Below are 27,438 nucleotides of genomic sequence, written 5' to 3'. Positions count from 1 at the left end.
TTCTCACATGCTTGTCCTTAAAATTACCGACGTCTCTACTATTCTTCACCAGCATCCCAGGAATTAGGATGTTACATTCCTAGTACTCCTCAAATTTTATATATTGCTTTTCTTGAACCCAAGCTATGTTTTTATAGATTATTATTGAGGTAAATTGCCACTGCTAATATCAAAAGATGTTGAATGAGCACACTTAATTTCTGATTTGTACAATCTAACCTGCACAACTAAAATTTTATTTAAAATATGTGTAAATTTTCAGATATTATACTACTTTAACTTTAGTCCAACAAATTTGAAGGAGAACAAGTTGGGGAACATATGTAAGGGCTTAAAGGGAGGAAAAGAAAGAATGAAATTATGTAATTATAATATAATCTCACAAATAAAAGAAACTCTTACTAAATTAGGCAAGTATAAAATTTTCAAATGGCATATTGTTTAGAGCTGCAAGTTAACAATTCAATGTTGTAGGAAATTTTATTCAATTAGAATCATTAAAGTGGAATATTAAGACTTCTGTTCAAGTGTCAACAGTATCTGGATGAGATATATGTTAAGTCTGAAAACCAAAGTATAAATTACCTGAGAGATTAGATCTATAAGTAAAAACGAGTTTAGGAGTGAAATTTCTGTAACTGATCACAAACTCTTGATGTTTTAATCCCAAATCTGTCATAACTTGGCTGTGTGACATTGGTAAATTAATTTATGTTTGCTTTTTTTTATACAGCTACTAACTTTATGCCTGTGTACTAGAGTAAACCTTTCATGATAACATAGTGTAAGATAAAAAGAAAATAGAGCATTTTTAGAAAATATATCCTGAAACAACATGGAAGAATTTCATCCCTCTTTAAACTATTGAACTGCTATTCTACTGTACAGGCATCATTCAAGTATTTTTTGCACAAATTTCTCATGATTTTAAGTGTAGTGAAAATTTGAATAATAATTTACCCCCTATTATTTTTTGTACTTTTATACACTTTTTCTCCCATACACTCAAACTACTATAATGTGTCTGAGAATGAGTTCTCAAACTCATAACTCAGGATTTTGCTTCAAAAAATTGGATTCCATAAGCAATCTGTTTGTATCTTCATCCAGTAATTGTCTCTCTTCTATTTATATTGAATTACATCCATGAACATATTCCTGTTTGTCTAACCACAACTAATTTATAAAGTAAAATAAAACTTAGATGCCCCTGTCAAGAAAACAGATTTTGGAGAAAAGAACATTAGTATATGATAACCCCAAAAGGATAACAAAGAAAGTAACATCATTTCATCAAATTAACTTTGTTAAGTTATATATATTAACATATATGAATTTTGTTTTGCTTGTTTTGGAGACAAGTCTGTTATATAGTTCATGTTGCCTAGTACTCATTCTATATGCTTTCATTAACTTTTTAAGCCAGCAATCATGCTTGTATTTTCTTGATATTTTCACATAGATTTCATTTGCTAAGCATTTTAATGATTAACTAACTATAAAGAAAATATAACACATAAAATGTGAGTTAATTTTGAAATAATGCTATGATAGTAATGAATACATACTGTGTTTCATCTTTCAAAATTCCTGCCAAATTTGTTATGATTCTAAAAGTTGAAGAGAGGGCAGTTTTGACATCTGACTTATTAACATTGTCTTTGATAAGTCTGGGCAAGACACACATACTTATATATAGATAATTATGAAAATATATTCAACAATTCAAGTCACAATATTTCAGTTCAAAATGAGCATTTCAATGATAAGCATGATTTTAAAACTTTTTCTTAACTATAATATAAATTTCAAATTCACTCTTTTCTGTTTTAGCACATATTATAAAATGTCCTTAAGTGATGTCTCAAATATTTTAGTGAATCTCAATATACAATTTTTTCATGAATAACATGTGTAGCATATTGTTGATTTTTAATATACAAAATCAATTTATCTCCCATAAATTTAGTTTTGTTTTAAATGTTTTATCCATTGTTTATCTTATTTAAATTTTTAACTAATAAAAAACTTTGGCTATCCAGTGTTTCCATTGACATCATTGATATTATCTATTTTATCTTACGTTTGAAGATACTAAGATTTCTGGTGTTGGTATACTTGGCTGCAATTCTTTGGTGGTTTAGAATAAATATAAATCTCAGAAAAAATTCCATCCCCAACAAGCTTTTGACAGTGTTATTGCCCTGCACTTGTAACACACATATATTTCAATAACACTGAAATCCCAGACTAAATAAAAAGGGCGAAAGAAACAAGAAGCCAACAGAATCATAGGAACCACCCCAATTGACCAATGCTTTCACCAAAATGCTTTCATGAAATGATAAACTCGAAAAGGAGACTACTGATTCTTTTTCTTACATCCCTATTTTAGATTGTATAAGGTATTCCTAATGGGAAAAAGTAATTAAGACAAAACCAGAGAATAGATTAGTATGGGAAGTAAAATTAGTTTGTGATGTGATCAGTATAAAGCAATTTTTAACTTTGTTTTTAGTTTTAAATTGTTTAATATTGGATTTTATGTTTTTATGTTTGTCACTAGGGATTCAACCTGAAGTCTTGTACATACTAAGTTGTTTCTCTACAACTGAATTGGATTTTCAGGTTTTTTGTTTGTTTGTTTTTAACTTGAATCTCACAGTTACCCAGGGTAACCTTGACTCATACTGTAGTTCAGACAGACTTTGACATGTGGTACTTCCTAAGCCTTCATAACAATTTTGCTTCATGCTTATTTATTTTGACCACACTGAGAATAAAGAAATGATCAACTCTGTAAAAAATTATGATTAGTTCAATATGAAAAAAGATTAAAAAAATATAAAAAAGAAGACATGACAGTCTCCAAGAGACTGGATAATGTCAGTGCATTATTCTTCTATTTACAAATCATGATTTGTTTTGTTGTTGGATAAAAATGCTGCTGAAGTAGTACCTTGGTGTCGTGAGGAGCAGCGGGCTGCATTCCCGATGCCTGGCCACCCACATGTTTAGCTTTACACCCAAAATAACAACACACAAATGTATTCTTTTAAACACTGCCTGTCCCATTAGTTCCAGCCTCTTATTAGCTAGCTCTTACATATTGATCTAACCCATTTCTAATATTCCGTGTAGCACCTTACCAGGAAAGATCTTAACCTGCGTCCGTCTGGAGTGGGAGAATCATGGTGATTGCCTGTCTCAGCTTCTTTCTCCCAGAATTCTGTTCTGTCTACTCCGCCTACCTAATTTTCTGTCCTATCAAAGGCCAAGCAGTTTCTTTATTAGTTAATCAATGAAAGCAACAGATAGATACAAGACCCACCTCCATAACCTCGGTGCGGTGGATATCTGGTTTTATTTTATAGAAATGGCTTCTGGGAGTTTCATTGGAAAGAGTGAAAACTTATACATTAGTTACAGACACATAAACTGGATACATAGTAATGCTTTTTTAAATTATTTATAACAGGACTACAATTTTTTGTGACTAATCTTCATGTTGGGGCTGAATAAGCAAAAGAAATCAAGAATTAAGTAAAGATATTCCTGAGACCAAGAGATAGGACAAGAGAAGAGTTTGCCAAAACACAGAAGGAAGAAGAATCAAAATTTGGGTACATTGACAAAACTAGTGGTGAGTCAATTTGTGATTATCCTTTAAAAATGATGTTCACTCTACGAAAAGTTAAACATTAATTGCACAGAATGGCAAGTTTAGCATTTGAAGCCAATTACCAATGAGTATAACAAGATCTTTCATTATTTGCATTATTATTACCATAACCTGGGACATTTTATATTTTAGGCAGTAGTCTTCTCTTATTTTGTAGTTTCAAATATTGAACTGATTAGAATTTTACATACTATTGAGTATGATTTAAAATCTTATTTTTTGCTTCCTCCGGTCACCCTGGATATTAAGTACCACTGAGGTAGTATACAAAAACTGTATTTGATTTTACATTTTTTTTACTTTTATAAAATTTTCCCAAAAATAAATCTGTATGCATATTTACAGTCACATATAAAGTCAATTTCACATACCCAACAAAATCATATTGTTCTAATAATTTTATGTAGTATATTTACTTAACAAAAGAAGAAAATAAATATATGTATGTATTAGAAGATATTATTACCTTGAATGTTAAGTACTGTGGTAACTATTTGTCTTAGTCATGTTTGCATAGGATATTTTTATATGTAATTTTGTGTTTTCAATATATATAACCACCTTTTTAAAATTACAAAAACATGTTGTTCATTGGGATATTCATTGGTATTCAACGTTGTTTCTTCAACTGTTTACTCATGGCCTTTTGCATGGATATTTTTGGCTTAAAAATAATGAACAGGTGGTGTGTCAGTAAGAAGCCATGTGAGTGTTAATGTGGCATCGTTTTCTGCAGAACAAGAGAACATTTTCAGAATTTTGGGTTGCCAATCTATTTAGCTGGCACCTGCACTCTAAACTGGAAGACCATTTTGAGAGCAGGCATGTTGCCATCATAACAGATGGTTATGTGTACTGACAGCCAAGTGATCATGTATGTACATGGGTTATGGATGTTGAAATCAAGCTGCTCACTTAAGAAGGTCAAATAGCATTTATCCAGCTATTCCTGCAAATGATACTAAGAGAGATAGCTGTCTGTTTCATGTTTCCTGCTAATTCTCATATTACTTCATAAGACAAACAGCTGAGCATGATAATTTCATACTTAAACCAGGAGAAATGACATCTCAAATCTCCTAAATTAAGATGAGTTAAAAGTGTGATGGTCAAAAATATGTTATAACTCCTCAAAAAATAAAAATATTTAGAAATTTGAATAAATAAAATGCAGTAAATTTATTATAAGTAAGATCCTTGTTGTTATGAAATAATATCCAAAGTGGTCCTAAGGTTCCTTGAACATGTCATGGTTTATTATTTTTTAATGTTGGAAAATCCACACAATATTATAATGATAAGAAAGATGTTAAATCCATTATGCATGCTTCCCCTCATATCTATCTATCTATCTATCTATCTATCTATCTATCTATCTATCTATCTAAGGGGAAGCATATGTGTGTATATATATATATATATATATATATATATATATATATATATGTGTGTGTGTGTGTGTTTGTGTGTGTATATATGTATATATATTGCACATTATAATACACATATAAGGAGGACATACAAATACATATATATATATATATGTATATATATGGCCAGAAGAGGGGAATTATATGTATATTATACATACATGTATTATATATTTGAGAATTTAATTGAACATCTCAAATGTCCTTTGTACTCAAGAACTGTATATTTACAGTAGCATTACTTGGTTATCTAATTTCAAAGGACTAGTCTAAAATAATAAGAAATCATCCTAAAATATCTTTGCACTTTAATTGTAATCAAAGTTTTCCAATCAAATATATTTTCTCATGGCTGGGTGGTCACACACACCTTTAATCCCAGCACTCAGGAGGCAGAGGCAGGCATATCTCTGTGAGTTTGAGTCTAGTCTGTTCTACAAGAGCTAGTTCCAGAACAGAGTCCAAACCTACAGAGAAACACTGCCTGAAAAAATGAAAAAAAAAAATTTCTTATAGACTTTTAATCAATTCCCAGCCATAATATCTACTCATTCTTATAATCCTTCTTCCTTTTCGTATAGGTTGGTCATCTGATATATTCTAATTTAAAATATGGAAAAGAAAATGGAATTTTGGTTTATTTGTTAAATTTTGTAGCATATGTTTATCTAAATCACAGAATACTCACTAATAAACTCATCTTTCTATGGTAAAAAATTTTAAATCTAGAACAATAAGTACATTTTTGTTAATCCTGTGTTAATAAATATGTACAATTTTTCTAATTTTTGATTTGTTGAATTAAATAATACATGTAATTTTATGAGATATTCATTATTTTACTTGAAAATTAAAAGTGTTTAAATGATTTATATAAAGTACCAATTGTTGTAGGCAGGCACTAGTTAGTTCCTGGCTGCTCAGCCCTGTAATGATCACACAGAAACCATATTATTTGCCATATTGTTTGACCAAGTTAGCTTAAGCATATTTTTAGTTAACTCTTATATCTTAAACTAGCCCATCTCCATTAATCTTGCATTGCCTCATAGCTGTGGCTTACTGGATAAAGTTCTATCCCAAGCATCTGTCTCCAGCATCTCTCTGACTTTGCCTTCTTTCTCCTAGCATTTGGTTTAGTTTTCCCATGTACCTCTATTTTATCCTGTGCAGGCCTAAGACAGTTTCTTTTTAAACAATGGCATTCCTAGCATTCAGAGGGGAATTCTGGTGTGGGAGGTCCTTCTGTTTGTGTGTTGCTTTCATTGGTTAATGATTAAAGGAACTGCCTTGGCCTAGTTGATAGGGGGAAATTTAGGTAGGTGGAGAAAACAGAGCTGAATGCTGGAAGGAAGAAGGGCAGAGTCAGAGAAGCCATGAATCCTCCACTGGAGATGGGCACAGGTTAGAATCTCCAGTAAACCACAGCCATATAGTGATACATAGATTAATAGAAATGGACTAAATCAGGGTATATGTGTTAGCCAATAAGAAGTTAGAGCTAATGGCCAAGCACTGTTTTAATTAATGCAGTTTCTGTGTGGTTATTTTAGGTGTAAACTAGCTGGGTGGCTGGGATTAATAAGGGGCAGAACAGAATTCCACATCACCAGATGGTTAATATATTTTGTGTTCAATAATACAGGAACATATAACTAAATTTTGACTTTGTAAAAGACAATTGATGGGCTGACTAAATTCACAGGAATGTATTGTATAAAAATATTCAAGAGGCCAGACTAATGCAAAGTGGTGTGACCGCAATGTAGAAGTTCTTAGGGCTTCCAGTCATATTATTTCGCTTTTGAAGAAAATTCTTATTTTGAAAGAAGTCAAAATGGAATGAAAGCAAAACTTTGAAAATATGTGGCCACAATTGCTTAAAGTAGTCATAAACAGAAAATACAGCAACAATTTTGTTATCATCCATGAAAACAGACTGAGGTTATAAACTAAGATTCCTTAGTGACTATGATAGCAAGCTAATGCAATTCCTGTCTGCATTTATTATACATGGGTGAGTTTAGAGGCTTTACAATGAGATTCTTGTTAATTGTCTAGACACTGCCTGAAAACTTTCCGGATGATAGACAAGAAGGGAGTTAAAAGAATGACAAGAATACCTGAATAATGGTCCATGAATTTCAGTTTCTTAAAGAAAAAGACAGGCCATCATACTAAGAAATGAGTGATATATATTTGGAAATTTAAGATAGAAATTTCAAAATTGTTTTAATTACCAATAATACAGAATGGGCTACAAGATGGCTGACAACTATAGTGAATTATTTATATGACATATTTTAATATATAAAATTAAGGCAATTTGTTCATTATAGAGAATTTCTAAAAATATGTGAATATTTGGTGAATAATTACAATAACCATGAAAGAGGAGGATTATATAAGAAAGAATAAATTAAGACTGCCTCATGAATGATGAGTGGATTTTGCATGAAGATGATGAAGGGATAATTTGTGAGTAGGAGGAAACTAAAGGTATGTTAGATGTGTTTCACAGGACATGGCAAAAGATAAGGGAATATAATGCATTAAGAATAAAATATAATATTATTTTTAAGTAAAGAATAATCATATGATATTTCTTTTCTCCTTTCTCCCTCCAAACTTTCTCAATCCCTTTGATCTCAATGAAATTAATGTTATCTCTTTCATGTATTACTGATAAATGTATAAATTAAATCTGCTATTCCATATAATTCTTGTATTCATATTCTCATACACATACAAGCATATTTTTAAACCATGATTTCTAATACTAAAAATATGCTGTTCATGTTTTTCTTTGAAAAACAGCTACCAAAAGCCAGGTGTTGTACATGCCTTTAGTCCCAGTACTAGGGTGGCAGAGGCATGCAGCTATCTGTGAGTTCAGGGTGACCGGAACAGGATAATTCTGGAAGTGGAAAGACTCAGTCTGCAGATGTCACCCAGACACAGAGGACAAATGATGTGAATGTCTCACTGATGACACAATGCCAGGTGTTCATTGTCCACACAGGGAGGTAGAAGGTCACCTACATTCTTAAAGCCACTTTGACAATAGCTTGAATTGCATACATGTTGAAACTCTTTACATATTCTAAAGGGCCTCACCCATTCAGATAGTTGTAAGAAGGCATAAAACATTAGCATGGGAAATTTAGGCACACACAAATTTATGTTCCACAGTATGCCTTATTTCAGTAATTGTGAAATTATTAAACACTATTAGTAAAAACTAGTAAAGCACTATTAATAACATAAATAATATAATTTTGATGATTGTGCATAATTTATTTTAAACTTTAGAACTTTTAATAAAAATGGGTAGAGATCATATATTATTTGCTAAAACCATTTATAAACAATCAATGTTCTTTTACATATTTGTTATATAAACATTTACATTAAAAAGTTCTAGGCATTTTTGTGTTACAGGTTAAAGTTCTTTATCATGGCTCAGTTTTGTGGTACAAATAATTAAAGAACAGGTATATTTAAGTTGTTGTTCAAAGGAAGAGAAGTTTTTTAGTAATCAAGAGACGCAGGTTAAAGGAAAATTTTATCTAAAAATGGAATTTCAGAAAGACATAAAAATAAATTTTATTTTTTCTTCTTCAGAAAGCTGGTCTGACATAGTCCATCTGTCTAATAACAGTCATAGATTATTTGGTCCCAATTTTCATGTAATGGTGATTAGGCTTGATGCATTTTACTTTGGAAAATATTGAGATAAATAACCTGGTACAATGTATTGATGAAAATGAAATGAAGTCTCACAATATATAGTTAAAATAGCCATGATGATGCCTGTAGGGAAAGGTTATAAATTGGGTTTTCACATAATCATCACATTGAAATGCTGAATAAATAGCATGAACTTCTAGAAAACAATTGGCAACTGAGATGATTCGTGTTTTATGTTTATTATTGAGAATCTTTGGGTTCAGACAATAATTAGGGAAAGTGGATAATGGTCTATTAGGCTACTCTGAAATTTGTGGGAAATAATTCCCCATAATTGAAATGGAGAAACATACTGGGTATTTTAATACTAATGGAGGATGTTGGACTTTACCATATGCAGAACTAGGATCATTTGAAAAATCCTTTCCATAATTTAAAACACATGTAATATGTAAAAGTATAAACTATGTTCTTTCTCATGACTAGTGGATAAAATAGATTTATGAAGTAAAGACATATTATTATAATACTGAAAGTGGATGTTCTACTCACAGATGAATGGGGCAAGTTTGCTATACACTGCAATGTGGAGACCTTAGCAGGTATGAAAGGAATACGAGGACACTGAAGACATGAGGGAAAACTGAGGTAAATATTAAGAAACAGACCATACAAACATAATTTAGTGATGTCAAAAGTTTTGGTTTAGGAAATCTTTGCAACAATGGGTATTGCTTTCACCTGAAGCAGAAATTCAGATTAACCCTTTACTTCTATTTGCAATGGCAATCTTCATTGTGAGATTAACATATGCAAATTCTCTAAGCTTTGAACTACTGTTTACCTGAAATTGAAACAGAGCCTTATTAAAAATAAAATACCCCGAATAAATTTCAAACTGTGGCATGAAACAGCTGTCTTTATCTTTGAAATATGAAAATGGTACCTTACATAACTTTACTAGCCTGACTTCTGTTCCGTGTGCAACTTACATTATTCCTCTTTATCCACCTTCCATTTAGTATAGCATATCCCATTCAAATAAGACGGTAAGATGGTGTTCCTGGTTCCGGGGAGATTTCTGCACTTTTTCATTTTTCCTTTTAATTTGGAGCTGATTATTTTTTAAACTTTTATCTATTCATTTTTAATTTAAATTTACGTTCCAAACGAAGTTTTCCCTTTAACCCCTCCTCCAACCCCCTCTCGGATTGCACCCAACCCACCCCTTATCTACTTCTCCCAATGGGTAAAGTCTCTCGTGGGCAGTCAACAGAGTATGGCATATTAAGCTGGGGCAGGGCCAAGCTGCTGACTCTTGAATTAAGGCTGACCATTGCATTGCTCCTTAGGGAATGGGCTCCAACTAGCTAGTTCATGCACCAGAGATAAATCCTAGTCCTGCTGCCAGGGGCCTCTCTGAGTGTCCAAACTTCACTACTGTAACCCACACACGGAGGGCCTAGTTTGATCCCATGGAGACTCCACAGCTGTCAGTCTAGACCCATGAGTTTCCTTGAGCTGGATTCAGCTTTCTCTGTAGATTTCGCCCTCATGATCTTGACCTCTCTTGATCATATACTCCCTCTCCATCTCTTTAATTGGATTTGCAGAGCTCGGTCTGTTGCTTCGTTATACTGCATCTGGTTCTCTCATTTACTGGATAAAGGTTTTATGACAATAGCTGGGGTATTCAACAATCTGATTAAAGGGGAAGGCCAGTTTAGGCACCCTCTCCACTGTTGCTGGGAGTCTTAACTGGGTCATTCTTGTGGATTCTTGGAAGTTCACCTAGTACCAGGTTTCTTAAGAAATTTTAGGGATTTTAGGTTAGCTTTCTGAAAAAATATTCTCTATCTGAGTAGATGAAATTATTAAAATTTATGAGTTTACACTCCCAAATAATTTGGCAATAATTATGACTAGAAACACAGTGAACCACTCAACTAATGATATAGTTTTCACACTAAAATATTCAACATCATTGTCTACGTAAGAAATACCTTTCTAAAATTTTTTAAACAATCTTTTTAAAATATTTTATATACCAATCCCTGTTCCCTCTTCCTTTCCTCCTTCCACTCACACCACCTTCCCGGCACCCAACACCCAATCCATGTGTCAGAGAGGGAGAGACCTCCCATGGGGAATCAACAAAATCTGTCACATTACTTGAAGCAGGACCAAGCCCCTCCTCCTCTTATCTGCCTTGAGCAATGTATCCCTCCATAGAAAATGGGCTCCAATAAGCCAGTTTATTTACTAGGGATAAACAGTGGTTCTGTGGCCAGTGGCCTCAAAAAACTACCCAAACCACACAACTGTCATCCACATAAGAAGAGCCTAGTGCAGTCTTATACTGATTCCAGAACAGTCAGTCTAGAATCAATGAGGTTCCACTAGCATGGGTCAGCTGTATTTGTGGGTGTCCACATCATGGTCCTGACCCATTTGCTCTTACTATCGCTTTGTTAAGCCTGGAATCCAAGAGCTCCACTAAGTTCTTAGCTGTGGATTTCTACATCTGCTTCCTTCAGGTACTAGATAAAACTTCTATGATGACAATTAAGGTAATCATTAATCTGTTTACGTGAGAAGGAACAGTTAAGGCCCGGTCTGCACTATTGTTTGTTTGTCTGTTTATTTATTTATTGGTTTTTCAAGACGGTTTCTCTGTGGCTTTGGAGCCTGTCCTGGAACTAGCTCTGTAGACCAGGCTGGTCTCGAACTCACAGAGATCCGCCTGCCTCTGCCTCCCGAGTGCTGGGATTAAAGGCGTGCGCCACCACTGCCCAGCTGCACTATTGTTTAGATTCTTATATGGGGTCATACTTGTGGATTTCTGGGAATTTCCCTAAAGTTTTTTTTTTCTAACCCCATAAAAGCTCCCTCTATAAAGATATCTCTTTTCTTGATCTGCCTTTCTGACCTTCCCCCAACTCTATCTTCCCAGTCCCTCATCTTCTCCTCTGACTCCCCTTCATCCCTCTCCACTCCTATTCATCCTTCTCCCTTTTTTCCACTTCCCCACATTACCAATTTACTCAGTAGATCTTGCCTATTTCTCCTTCCCAGGGGATCCCATCTAGGTCTCACTTAAGGCTCTCATTGTTGCCTGGCTTCTCTGGGAGTTGCTTGCTGTAGGATGGTTATCCATTGCTTTATGTCTAATATCCACTGAGGAGAGAGTACATACCATATTTGTCTTTCTGCATCTGGGTTTCCTCACTCAAGATGATTTTTTCTCTAATTCCATTCATGTGCTTGCAAATTTCAAAATATTATTGCTTTTTACCTCTGACTAGTATTCCATTGTGTAAATGTACCACATTTGCTTTATCCATTCTTCAGTTGATGGGAATCTATGTTGTTTTCAGGTTATGGCTGTTATGACGAATGTTGCTATGGACATAGTTGAGCAAATATTGTTGTGGTATGAGTGTGAATCTTTTGGGTATATGCTAAGTAAGAGTGGTATTGCTGGGTCTTGAGGTAGATTGATTCCCAATTTTCTGAGAAGTCACCATACTAATTTCCAAAGTTATTGCATAAGTTTTCTCTTCCATCAGCAATGGAGGAGTGTTTCTGTTGTTCCACATGCTCTCTAGCTAAGCTGCCATTAATGGTTTTTTCTTAGCCATTTTGACTGGTGTAAGATGGTATTTCAGAGTTATTTTGATTTGCATTTCCAAGATGGTTAAGGATATTAAGACATTGTTTATGTGCCCTTGGACATTTGAGAACCCTCTGTTGGGAAATTTTCCTTAGTTACTAAAGATCATTTATTTAAACAACATTTTATCATGAGATTAGAGCACTTATTTAGCCAGAGTACTTTTGAATATTCTTTGCCTCTGTACAGAAGACTTCTAGTTTGAGAAGACATTTTCAGTTTATTCATGTTGCTCCAACAATTTCAGTTGCTGAAAAAATTTACTTAATAGTTTTATGACTAAATTTAGGTTAGAATTTTTAAATGTTCTTAATTTTCTCCATATTGCAACTTTCAAAGACTCAAATATTTCATAAATCAGAAGTGTAAATCTTGAGACATCAAAGTTTAATATAGATAATATTATAAACTTTAAGTTCATTTAATTTTATTGTATTAATTTATGTAATCTTAAAGAAACATTCTGAAATTAAAATTAAACAAATAATAAAAAATTATGACAATGTTCAGATCCCCAAACCATCATTTACATTCTTTTTGATGTGCTTATTTTTATCAAGTGTTTGTAGAATCATATATGCTATGTTGTATGCACATGTCTATGTTTATATGTGTGAAGGACAGCACTGGGCATCAGTGCTCAGACATATTAAATTATCATTTATATTCTGTGAAACAAGATCCATTTCAGGATAGAGCTTTAATAGAAATCTAAAGTGGTTGATCAAAAAGCACTAGGGGCTTGCTTATTTCTGCCATTTCAGGGCTGGATTACAAGCACAAACCAACATACCCTTTTATGTTTCATGGGTTTGGGGAACAAACTCTAATCCTTGGGTTTGCAAGTCAAGAATTTTCAATGGGCCACTTCCCTGACTTCTCGTATTTCTTGTCTGTAATGTATCCTGGTGGATCCATTTTAAGTAGACTGTAAGAACTGAGTTTATTTAACCAAGCAGACTGTGTTTTGAAAAGTCATTTATCAAAAAGAGAAAAATTAATTTGTATCCAATCAAAAAAGATTACATTTATTAAGACTGACCTAATATTAAAGAAAATTCTTTATTTTAACTGCACAGGAAAATTAGTGTTAAATATTTTTCCTAATTTATAGCTTCATGAGAACATTTGTGCCTATAAAATCAAAGCTTTGTTGGAGACCATGGAAGTATACAGCAGGTGACATATAGTGTTCAGATGCCAACTAACCAAAGGAATAATGCCCTAATGGAGGAGAATCCCATTTAGGAAAGGTTAATGGGACCATTGACCCTGGAAGCTGTTGCTCCTGCGAGTAATTTCACCTGTGCAAAATCAGCTATGCTGTCTTCACAACACCCGCACTATAGTATTTAATCTCAGGAGATGAGTATATGTTATCCTATGATTGTATCTCAATTTTATGGGTACATATACCTATGGATGGTCAGGAAGATGGTTCCTCATTAAGCTATAAAATTTTGATATATAGACAATATTCTATGACATTCTTTATAACTAGATCTTCGTGAACCCTGGGTGTACCCTTGAGAATTGTGTTACAATAACACAATTGTGTTACCTTGTTTCTTGTGGTACAATAACACTTATTGCCATATTCATTGTTATTTTCCTATCTTTAAAGAAGATTGAAAATCTGTTCAATTCAGAATGATAATCTAAAGCTTATGTGACTTCCAGGAAAATTTAGTGTAATTTCATTTTTTGCAACAGAGATTTCTAAAATAACTCTTAATACTTGGTGCATGTGGTAAATGAACACACCAGATGTTGCATCTTCTTAAAAGATCAAGTGAAATCAAAAGAGAGAGACATGATTTCCCATAGTTAAAACTTGTCACATCGCAATATGTTTCAGAGAATACGATAAATTTACAAAATTGATATGAGAAATATTATGCCACTTGGCATCAACAACAACTTGACAAAGATAAATCCCAAGATCTATTTTGAATAATCCTAAAAGGAGATTAAATTTGCAGAACTTTATAAATTATCTATATGGGAATGTGAGAATATTTTGTTATAGATAAGTTTTGACATAAAAGGTAATTTGTTAATTATATGATCCTAATGATAAGTCTTACATTCAGCTTCATAGCTTTCAAGTCTAACTAACAATTTAGAAATATTATAAAAATAGCCAAAACTATTATCAATGCAAGAGCAAAACAGACATAATACAGAGGAAACACATTTAACTTTGAGAGTTGCTAAGGTGCTGAAATAACCACCACTAATTACAATATGTAGCATGTACATAAAAGGAAGAAACATTAAACTTCTCTCACCTTCTGTCCCCCAGGATCTGCTTTTATTTAAGTAACTCAAGAGTCTTTCTTAGACATAAGAACATAATTTAAAATATATTTATCCTCTCTAGCTTCTTTATATAATTTGAACTGCTTTTGTGATGATCAAAAGCATATTAAAAATTTGGGTGGATTTACACATTCAATATGGTTATCATCCTTTTGTCTGTGACTTATTGTGTCCAAATTTTGTTATATATCTAAGCTAGTGACATATTACAGTGAATTTCCCCTGGGATGTTTGACAGTAAAAGGCACTAGGGAATTTCCCTGGGAAAAAAATATTATGTCTTCATATATGACAAGAGATTATTTGGATTTCCAATTCTCTTTAAACATATCATACTTTACTTTGGAATCTTTATAAGTTAAAATTCTTTGATGGTTCTAGGTGCCATATATCCATAGTAAATTTTTTTTTACATTAAATTATAATTTAATTTTACTCTTGGGAAACATTTTATATATTTTATTCCTGTATAGTCTGATACAAAAATGAACAAATATATTTCATGGATGATACTATGATGACCAGGTCTCATCCCATAATGAGAATGTATTGAAAACAGCAATCTTTCCTGAAACTATAGACTGGTACAAAGAATTCTCCTTTACTTTGAAAGCAAAATGAAGCTTTTATTTTCATTAAAACTATCTTTATTAATTCATTGAGAAGTTCTTCTATTTTATTTTGTTCATTGTAATAATTTGAATGTAATTTGCCCCAGTAATCTCACAGGGAGTGACACAAATAAGAGGTGTTGTTTTGATAGGGTGGGCATGGGTTTTTTGGAGAAATCATGTCACTGAGGAGGTGGGCTCAGAAGTTTACTTGTAGTAATATGAGCGGCGGGGCTGCGTTCCCAGCACCCCGGCCACCTGCTCGGCTAACTTATGCCCGAAATAACAACACACAAACTGTATTCATTTAAACACTGCTTGGCCCTTTAGCTCTACCACTTACAGGCTAATTCTCACATCCCGATCAACCCATCTCTAATAATCTGTGTGAACCGGTCTTACCGGGAAGATTCTAGCCTAGTCCATCCTGGGTCGGAGCTTCATGGCATGTGTCTGCCCAGGAGCGGGGCATGGCATCTCTCTGAGGCATCTGCTCCCGAGAGGAGAGCTGTGGAGTCTGAGCTCACTTCCTCTTCCTCCCAGCATTCTGTTCTGTTTACTCCTCCCACCTATCTTCTAACCAATAAAATGGGCCAAGGCAGTTCCTTTATTAGCCAATGACCTTCCTCCATCATTTCCTAAGCTCAGAATACCACTCAGTATCTTAATTGACTTCCTGTTGTTAGCAAGATATAGGAATCTCAGTTACTCCTTCAGCACTAAATCTGGCTGCATGCCTCAATGTTCCACATTATGATGATAATAGACTGAATCCCTGAAACTGTGAACATGAAGCCAAAATTGATTGCTTCCTTTATAAGAGTTGCAGCAGTTCTGTTGTCTTTTAACATTGAGAGAATCCCTATGACAAATCACTTTCTTTCTTCCTTTTCTTTCATCTCTTCAAGGTCTAGCTCTAATTTCTTTTATCATCAAACATACTGTTATCAGTTTTCTTCTTTTAATTTTATTGATATCATTTCTGAACTTCCACCTAAGTCAACTGTCAAATTCATTATCTCTTCTTATGTTGGATGAGGGCCACTTGTTGATTCCCAGCCACCTGCTTAGACCAGAAATAATCACACAGAAACTGTATTATTTAAATCACTTCTTGGCCCATTAGCTCTAACTTCTTACTGGCTAACTCTTATATTAAGCTAACCCTTTTCTATTAACTTGTGTATCGTCACATGGCTGTAGCTTACTGTAGTAGGAGCTGCGGGGCTGTGTCCCCAGCACCCCGGCCGCCAGCTAGCTTATGCCCCAAAATAATTACACTGACACTGTATTCTTTTAAACACTGCTTGGCCCATTAACTCTAGCCCTTACAGGCTAATTCTCATATCCCAATCAACCCATCTATTATAATCTGTGTAGCATCAGTCTTTCCGGGAAAGATTCAGCATGTCTCACCTAGCAGCTTGTTTCATGGCATCTGCCCTGGAGAGGAGAGCATGGCCTCTGAGTTCACTTCCTCTTCCTCCCAGCATTCTGTTCTGTTTACTCCTCCCACCTATGTTTTAACCTATGAGGGCCAGCCAAGGAGTTTCTTTATTTTTTTAACCAATGACCTTCTTCCATCATTTTCCCTTTTTCTGTTTAAACAAAAAAAAGAAGGCTTTAACTTTAACATAGCAAAATTACATATAACAAAATGGTTATCAAGTAAAAATTACAATATTTACATCTATTTTATCTTTATCATAACTAAGGAAAACTATAACTATAACTAACTATTCTTCAACTCCATCAAAGACTCCAGAAAGATACAATATTACCTAAGCAAACAAGAAATAAGTAACTTTCAAACTCTAGAAATGACAGAGACATCTCACTGTCTGGACAGTCACCCAAAGTTCTTTTGTACCATTGGGGCATCCATCTTCAGCCTACAGACCCATAGTATCCAGCAGACATTTCCATGAAGCAGGAAATTTTAAAGACAGTTGAGTCACTTTTTTTCTGTGTCCTCCAGAATGTCTCACAGATTCTTTAATGAGTCAGGAACCCCGAAAGATCATCTCACCTTTAGGCAAATTCAGCAGTCATCTCTCTCCGGGTTCTCTGTGTCCAGTTTATGCATCAGTCTAGGCTTGAGCAGTTTCTTGACCAAATGGCTATCAGACTCCATACGGATCCTCTTCGATGCCCATCTTCTTCTTGAAGTAGATTGGTGCTGCCAGGAGCAGACATGTCTCATTGTCATGAAAAACCCTAAGTTATTAAAACATTAAATAGCATATTCCGTATGTTGTGCTTTCCTGTCGCTTTAAGGGACAAGCCACACCCACTCCCATTACCTCTGACCTGACCGCTGCCATCTTGGCCCCTTCCTTTTCTGCTTCCTTGACTTGGGCATGCATTTTCTGTCTCTCTCTCCTTTTATCTCTTTTCTCTCCTTTTATCTCTTCTTTCTCTCTCCCTCTTCCTTAATAAATACTTTTGGCAATTTCCTGTGTTTATGTGTCTGTTACCTGCCGCTACCGCCTGCACAGCGCATGCCCTCCTGCTGGTGGGAAGCTGTAGCCGCTTTTCTCATGGTGGGCTCCGCCAGCCCACTTGGGGATCGTCTTTAAGAATAACACCGTAGTCTTTTGATTTTTCGAGATAGGGTTTCTCTGTAGCTTTTTTGGTTTCAGTACTGGAACTAGCTCTTGTAGACCAGGCTGGCCTCGAACTCACAGAGATCCGCCTGCCTCTGCCTCCCAAGTGCTGGAATTAAAGGTGTGTGCCACCACTTCCAGGCTTATATACATTACATTTTTTTAAATAAGCTGCACAAACACAATGCCTTAATCATAAGCAGATATATACACACATACACACACACACACACACACAAACAGTATAACAAAATTGACCTTAAATTTGTATCAATAAACCAAGGTCCATACCAATACAAATTTCTATAGCATATTTCTCTTTAAATAGAAGGAAACATTTATAAACAATATGTAAGAATATGGGCATAGTTTCTCCAAACTGCTTCCTGCTACTTATTGGGAAAAGTATTTTATTTTTGATAGTATTCACAGCAATCTTTCTAGGGGTCTTGTTCCATAAAAATCATATTAGTCTGGAAGCAATCTACAGGTTCTCATCCTCCGTGAAAATAAAAAAAAAGAACACCCATTCCAAAGCAATATATCCTTAGATTCAAAATATCTTTAAATTATATATGTTGGCTTAGCTTAGCAGTCCCCAGAATCAAATGTCTCTCTGCAGTCAAAAAATTTAAAGATAACTCAATAATACACAAATCCAAATTCTCTGTAAATTTTCCATCTTTACATGGCTTGTTTCTCTTATACCTTTCATTGAAGTCTGTCTGTATTCTTTCTCTTTAAAGACTGTGTTTTTTTTTTTTTTTTTTTTTTTTGGTTTTTCGAGACAGGGTTTCTCTGTGGCTTTGGAGCCTGTCCTGGAACTAGCTCTGTAGACCAGGCTGGTCCCGAACTCACAGAGATCTGCCTGCCTCTGCCTCCCGAGTGCTGGGATTAAAGGCGTGGGCCACCATCGCCCGGCTTAAAGACTGTGTTTTATTTTTTAAAACCATTTACTTTTTTATAACTCTCTATAATCTTTATCTTCTCTCTCCCAATCCTACCTACATTTGTCCAATACTGTGACTTAGAGTTCTTTTCCATCTGGAATTGTGTTTATTGAATATCTGTAATTCTTTGCTGTCTAGGAGCACTTTTTAAAATGCTACCTGCTTCTTAAAACTTAAGCTGTGCCACTACTAGAGTATACATAGTACTTCCTGCTTGCCACACTAAGTTGAGCACAGCAGAGTTGCTTGTGCTTCTGAGCCGCAAGCAGTGCCCCACTTCCAGGAACACAGTTGGTCCATGTTGCCACCAAGCAAGCTGCATCACACTGCTCACAAATCCCATTGACCAGCCTGGTCTACAGAGCTAGTTCCAGGACAGGCTCCAAAGCCACCGAGAAACCCTGTCTTGAAAAACCAAAAAATAAAAAAAAAAATAAAAATAAAAAAACAAATCCCATCCAAATGCTCAGTTTCCTGAAAGAGTCAGAGTTTGTGCTAGCAGCATAAACCATGTGGCTGCTACCACTGAATCAGTAAGATCTCTCTTAAAGGAGCCACAGCATGCTACCACAAGTAAAACCCATTTAGTAGAAATTGTGGCTAAACTTGTTTTTTAGTGTCTAGAATTCCTTTTCAAGCCCTCTCAGGATTTATGTGGATGTAGTTACTCATGTTGGCCAGAGAATCCGTTGGAGGAAATGTCACTTGTTGATTTCAAGCCACCTGACTAGCTTAAACCCAAAATAATCATACAGAAACTATATCAGTTAAATCAGTGCTTAACCCATTAGCTCTAGCTTCTTATTAATTAACTCTTATAATAATTTAACCCATTTTTGTTAATCTGTATATCACCACATGTATGTGGCTTACTTGCTAAAGTACCCAGCATCTGTCTCCAGTGGCTCCATCATTTCTCTCTGTCTCCACCTTCTTCCTCCCATCATTCAGTTTAGTTTTCCCCACCTACCTAAGTTCTCTCCCTCTATAGGTCCAAAGTGTTCGTTTACTTATTAATGGTAACCACAGCATACAGAGGGGAATCCCAAATCATTCATGTATAAACATAAATCATACTACCTAAACATAAAGTTGATTAAAAAAACCAAAAAAAAACCCAAAAGGTTAATTGTCTCCTCATCTTGCTGTAGAAAGTCTTACAGCTTGTAGTTACACACCTAATGGGGCATGGCCTCTTATACTCTACTTGCTGAGGCAGAGTCTGTAGGGCCCAGGTCTGCCGTTGTTCCTGGGGTGCATCTTCAGGTCAGTTTCTGGTCAGCTGACAAAGCATTCTGTTTGTTCCTGTACTTCCCCTGCCCTGCCTGGTGATTAGCTGTAGGGCATTGACTTCTTTGTTGGTATGGTAATTTCCCACCTGCTTGGGCAGGAGGTTCTTGTGCAGCAGTTAGGTAGATAAGGACTTCTCCAAGTTCGAATAAACCACATTTGGCTGATCTCCTCTGGAATGACCCAGGTCTCTTTGTGTGTTCTTTCAATCTCCATGCCCTTGCCCAACTCGCATAAGGTACAATGGCATGCAAACTGTACCAAAGATGTAACACAAAATCGGATGTTACACGAGCCTGCATCTGCCTTCTTTTCCTGGCCATTCTTTCTGGTTGCTGGATTCAGTTTCTGTTCTCCATTCAAGCAAAGGATTCTGATTTGTGAGTTTACCCCCAAATAAATAACTATCTAATCCTCAATTCTGAGCTAGTGTGGGATTTCTTTTCTTTCCACATCATCCAAGAGAGAAAAATGAATTTTCTCTCTCTTAGCATTTATTGCCTTTATCTAGATGAGACGCCTGATCAAATTTCTACTATCCACATTGACATGTCTGCAGGTCTGGTTTAGGTATCTATATTGTTAAAGTTAGTGCTTCCATATATGTTATAAAAGCTTCAGTCAGGAAATTCAAAGCTCTTGAAAGATACTTTTATAACTATTAAGAATGTCCTTAAATTATTTCGTGATGAATCACATTGAATATTTTGAAAAAAATATTTACCATTGTGTAGGGTGATTCATAGTAATTATATGGCATTTATTATTAAAAGGTGAATTCCTTGTCTTCTGTGCTGCACAGTCTTTATAGCATGAGAAAGGTAATGTCCAGAAAGGTCCCATGGTCTATCTGATTTTTAAATCATTTGTATATAATTACTCTTCAATTTTGGCATTAGTAATAGGAGTATCTTGTATTTCTTTTATATGTCATTTAAATGAGCACAGGAAACGTGTTATCCTGCCTTCCACATCTTATTTAACCATCAGAAAAAAACTATAAATATATAACTTGCCTAGTGTTCCTTTTAATTTGTTTTATTATTATAGAAATGTACATCAAAAAGCTATTTCTTGTTGTCAAGTTAAGTATAAAATCATGAAACTCCATTGGAATAAATCAAGTTTCTACTTAGAGCATGCTATTTTTTTCAGTACTGTTTAGCCAAGTTGTTATGACCATCGATTTATTTCAAACAATTCTTTATACTGTTTGATTTAACTGTTATTGTTGTAGGATACTGCTAAAGTCTTTGTGACATAACTGTTTAATAGAGATCATCAATCCATAAGTATATATATATGATCCCCAGAGAAATATTTTTGTATCAAAAGGATTTAAGAGAAACTTTCTTTTATATTTAAGGTCATAGTCCTGAATCTTGTCAATCTACCTTGGATTGAAACCTTGCCTGGAAGCTACTTCTTAATTTGAGAATGATTTGCCATCTGGAGATATTGGCAACATGATACAGTTTTAATTTAGAGCTCTTCAAACCCTGACAATTTGTGCACTTAACCATTCATTCCTTAACTCTTATCTGTCCTCTGTCATTTAACTCAAAAACAGAGAAAAAAAAGCCAGGTGGCATCTTCAAATATTTGCCTGGAGAGTTCCTTCTTTAGATCATAGAGTTTATTATGCATTTTTGCAGAGGAATTTAGTGAAGAGTGTTGCCAAATCTCCTGACTCGCCATCGTAAACATCATTTCCCCCACTACTTTTCATTGCTATTTCCCTTAATACCCTATAAACTTAAATGCCAGACCATTTAAGCTTCAAAAATGCAATTCTCAACTCCCTTTTGGTGTTTATTAAGAAAATATTCAAGGCTTAAAGACAATTTCATAATCAGTTCAAGTTTTATATAAGTGCCTATCAAATTATTCACAAATCCTCCTTTTAAAAATGTTTTATTACAGATGATATGATCTTGTAACACAATGAAAAGTATAATGCTTTTTCAATCCAAGGCTAATGTCAGAGAGGCCTCTGAGAGGCTTCATCAGCCTGGAAAGCACCAGTATATAGGAATGTTCATTTAGATGCAGAGTCTGGATTGTGACAGTAACTAGAGATCAGTACTGGCCTAATTAACCACATAAGCCATTCTGTATTTTCTGAGCATGGCAGATTTTTATTTCTTATACTGATGTTGATAAAACCCAACAGCTCAAGTTCCACTTCATATGAGCCAACTTCAGATATGAAATCTTGTAACACTTAAAACATCAAAGTTGTGCATATTCAAATAGAGAAATGCAGAACTTATATATTGTATGCAAGGGCCAAAGTGATATTAGAAGGATATATGCATTGTCTCCTGATTAGTCTGAGTCTTATAAGAATAGCATGACTGTAGAGTGGGAGCCAAGTTCTTTCCAGAATGATTGCACTATTTCACCAAAAGGCAGTAGAATATATTCCTTCCTCACTATATGTGATAAGGAGCATATTGATATTAATTTTAGTATACTTTTTAATTGATAATATGTCAAACATATATCAAATTTTCTTTCACTGGCTTATATATTTTTAATTGTTGAATAATAAGAATTTCAAATTCTCAGCACTGTTTAACAAAATATTTATACATCTCCTTACTTCAGGTCTCAGTCTCTGATAAATTTGTTGTTCATGGCACTCAATAGATTTTTCAGCACTTAAACCAAAACAAAATAAATTATCAGTGTTTGAATGAATATATTGATCAATAGTTTAAGCAATTCATAAAATTAAAAAGTTAAAATTTAGAAAAAAATCAATCCTTATATAGCACTTATTAAGATGTATGTAACTCAGTGGGCAGGCTACTCTTATATAAACTTGACAAAGACTACAGTTACCTGAAAGGGGGGCATCAATCAAGAAAATTCCTTAATAAGTTCCAGTTGTAAAACATTTCTTCATTAATAATTAATTAATAATTTGTGGGGCTTGGGCCGAGTCCATTTTGGGTAATGACATCCCTAGACTGGTGGTCCTGAATTCTAGAAGAAAGCAAGTTGGTGAAACCATGGGGAACAAGCCAGTAAGCAACACTCCTCCGGGGATTCTGCATGCCAGCTCATATCTCCAGGTTCCCTCCCTGTTTGAGTTCCTATCTGGACTTCCTTTGATGGTGAACAGTGTTATGGAAGCATAAGCCAAATAAACCCTTTCTTTTCCAATTTGTTTTGATCATGGTGTTTTTGTCACAGCAATAAAAGCCCTAACTAAGACACTCAACAATAAGGATATTTGATTTAAACAACATCTTTCAGCAAGTTTACATTCTTCCTCTACAAATATGTATTTGCACACATAAAATGTATATTCCTATTTCTATGTAGAACTTTAATTCAATTAATTAACTAGTATATTAAGTAAATATAAATAAATAATTGTACTAACAGATACATCATCTCTCTGGTTCTAGAAGCATCTTAATTTTTCATGCACATTTATTTACTTAGTCATAGCAGAACTCTATTGAAATGTATATTATCTCAATTTACTGTTGAAAATAGAAGAAGCAAGGATTTTATCTATATGCATGCAGGTTATAAAATGCCAGTTGATAATAAACAATTCAAGAATTAAGGGAAGGCTGTTTGATTATAGAAATTATAAGGCATCAATTTTGCTTGATTGCTCAATAAACAACCTGTTGGAATATAGCCCAAAGAAAAACAGCAATTTTTTGTAAGAGAAAATATATTCAGTGTCCAATGAATTCAAATGTATCATCAATGAGATGACAATGCCAGAGAAATAACATGTGATATGATAGCAGGATTAAATTACCATTGTTAAAATATCAATTATTCATTACTATTAGTGTTGCAATGGCATCAGTGTCCTTGAACAATATAAAGACTATCTTTTCCTCTATTCCCTTAGCAAGAATGCTTCCAGTTTTATTAATAAAAAATAGAGTTTTTTGGGGGGAAGATAGAAGAAAGACATTTTAGAATACCAATTTATGGAGTTAATATTTTTTAAATATAAATTTTTAATATAACAAAATAACATTTTAATTTAATAAAATAAATATCTTTATAACGGAAAAGTTCTTGATATAATGTGTTTAAGTTGTTTTAGTACTTTGCATACTGTATTGTCCATTCAGGTAAGAAAAGCAAGTGTTACTACATTTTCTGTGTAAAATTTAAACTAAAATGCAATGAATTTTATAATTTGATATATTTAAATTTGATACTAACTACTTTAACTGTGCAATTTTTAAGTTTTTCTCATTAGTTTTTGGCACTAAAATTTCTCAGAGTAACAGATACCTGGATGGGATGGGGTCACTGTTTACTAAGGCAAGGGCAAATGGAAGTTTTAAGAATGCATATGTGTGCAACTCAACAGATTGATGCCTGAAAAAAGAACTCCAGAGGTGTGGATAGTTCTCGATGAGAGAATTACTGTATTTACAATGAGAACTGATAATCCTGTCTGCCTAAAATGGAAAGATAAATAGTTGACTTTTTAAAGAGAAAAAAGCCAGGAAAAAAGAAAAGTTAAACATCCCTAGTCAATTTGATAATTTCAGTTGTCACTCATGGTCACAATGAAATATTTGGACACATGACAAAATACAGGGAGGTGTATAAATGATGTATATTCTAAGGAAAACCACATGACAAAGTAGCAAAGTAAAAAATTGCCTTACAATTTCCTTGTCCTACACTGCTTGTTCAGGTTGACATTTAAAAGGGTTCAGGTGCTTTAATATCTCAAGTTAAGATATTTCATTTGAATTTATTTCAGATTGGAGGTGTTATGGGTGTCTGAGCAGTTACTAGCTATAAATAAAGTCTATTTTGTACCACCTTAGATTGTCTAAATGCATAGTTCAATGGTTTGTAGGGAAGAAACACAGATTAGAGTTGCATATCTAGCAAAACATGGTAATGTGTAAACAAATTCAGAAAGAGTTTCTAATAGGTTTTTTGAACTTCACAGGTTTCAGATTTGTGTGTTTATGTGTGAATATGTTTTCATGCCCATACGTGTGAGAATGTAGACAGACAGACAGACAGACAGACACAGGAATGGAGGGGGTGTTATAGGTAGTTTTTAAAAGTTCATATTAAAAAGGTCAATCATGTTTTACTACATACCTGGAGCTGACGTGCATTATAGCCTATTGTACTTAACCAGATTTACCTCATATATTTATAAAATATAAATCCAGCTTCAATATTAAACAAATTTGAAAGCTATTCTGAATGGCTTCTCAAACATAATATCACCTCAAATTTTCTACAGGCATCCATCTCACAGATGATGCATGCAATCACATATTTGGAGAAATATTTAAAACAAGAGACATAAATAGATACACACTTAATTATATAGTCATAAAGATTTAAATTTTATTTGACATTAATTTTAATGATATATAGATAAATTATCAAGTTTGTGGAGAGAAACAGAATTAGTAACTGCCTTGATTGATTTTATTAGATGAATAATTATGTTCAAGAAAAGATTCACAAATCCCCTTACCAAATGCCAGACTCAGGAATTTTGTTTGACTACTCAGAGATTTGAACTTTCTGTACCACTGGGAAGTCATATAAGTCACGTTGTTTAGTCCAAAAAGAGAATCACAATGTCAATTGAAGGAAGAAAGTTTATTTGGGGAAAAAAATGAAGGATGTGGGAGATAGGGAAAAAAAATTAGTTGACTTTTGAAGCGGCGTAAACGAATGCAGACAGATTGTAAAAATATATATAGTTTTAGTGTAGAAATAGACTTACAGAACCACCGTTCCCGCGGAGACCAGGAAAGCAGAAGAGACAGCTCGGAGCAAGCTCGCCAAATTTATAGGCAGACGACATTAGCCCGAGGCGAACACGCTCCCTAAGGGGCGGGACTTATCCCTACATCTCCCCTTTTTGTCTAAATAAGACAGAACTAAACCAAATACAACTACATGCAATAACAACAAATAATAAATATAACAAACAATATTGAGAACAAAAGCTTTGCTAAACATTCTATCTCAAGGAGTCCAAATAATATAAAGAATAACTACAATTATTTAATCTTCAACTCAGTCAAAGATCTGAGAAGGGAATAAACACTACTCAACAAACGAGATATATCCAAAATGTGCAACAATTGACAGAGACAACTGACTACCTGGGCAATCACCCAAAGTCTCGTTTGCAATGTTGAGTCAACCAATTTTGGCCAAGGCCTAACATAACTGACATACTATTATTAAAGGCAAGGAACTTTTCAAAATTATCTTACCCTGTCTTGGCAGGATATGACAGTCCTGTTTTATCCATTGATGCACACTCTGTATCTGTGTCAGTGGTTGAGGTATGGGCGTTTCTTTGTCCAAAGGCCAGTTCTGCCAAATAGAAAGAGTCCAGGTGGAGTGTCTTTGGTGCTCAACATTCTCTCGGGAATAGAGCGGTGTTGCCAGGAGCAATTGTGTCTCACTATCATGAAACTCTGAGTTAGATTAAAGGCCATTTTCTACAGCTCTTTGAAGAGGTTGAAGATTATCTATCTATACTGAGTATAATCTCTATATATCTAAAGAACCTGATTAGTCTGATTATAAATGACAAACTTAGATGACTATTTATCTATATAATTCTCAATATCTATCTAACTTAAAGACTAAGACAATAAACAACTGTGTAACAAATGAGGATAATGACCTCCAATTATTAACACTGTACAATTATACATTGCAATATGGCAAATATATATCAATACACAAACATTATATAAGTATCTTAATCAGAGGTAGAAATGTACATTGCAATATGGTAAATATATACTATATATATATATATATATATCAATACAATATATGTCAATACATAAAAATGTTTTAAACAGACATAGAAACATGCATGCATACAATAGTCAATATAATTTAACTTTGTTTCAATATACAAGAATTGATACCAATATATTTGTCTAAAAGCAATAACTCACAATTATAAATCTATTATCCCATCATTCCCTCTTTTTTTTCTTCAAAATCATCCCTGAGCTTATAAAATTCCTCCCCCAACCTCCCAACCCCTAAATGATGTCCCTAAACGCAGGGGTAAACTTTACTGGGAGAGGGGACGTCGTCCTCTAGAATTACTTCCAGCTGTCATGGGGGCGTCGTTCTTTCTGGGGGATCCTGTGAAAGTAAAATGATGGTTAAATTTCAAG

The sequence above is a fragment of the Microtus oregoni genome, unplaced genomic scaffold (genome assembly GCF_018167655.1).
Source record: "Microtus oregoni isolate MIOR12 unplaced genomic scaffold, Mior012 000030F_ref0000283, whole genome shotgun sequence".
NCBI lineage: Eukaryota > Metazoa > Chordata > Mammalia > Rodentia > Cricetidae > Microtus > Microtus oregoni.
The sequence above is the reverse complement of the archived record's forward strand: the minus strand, read 5'-3'. Positions refer to the sequence as shown.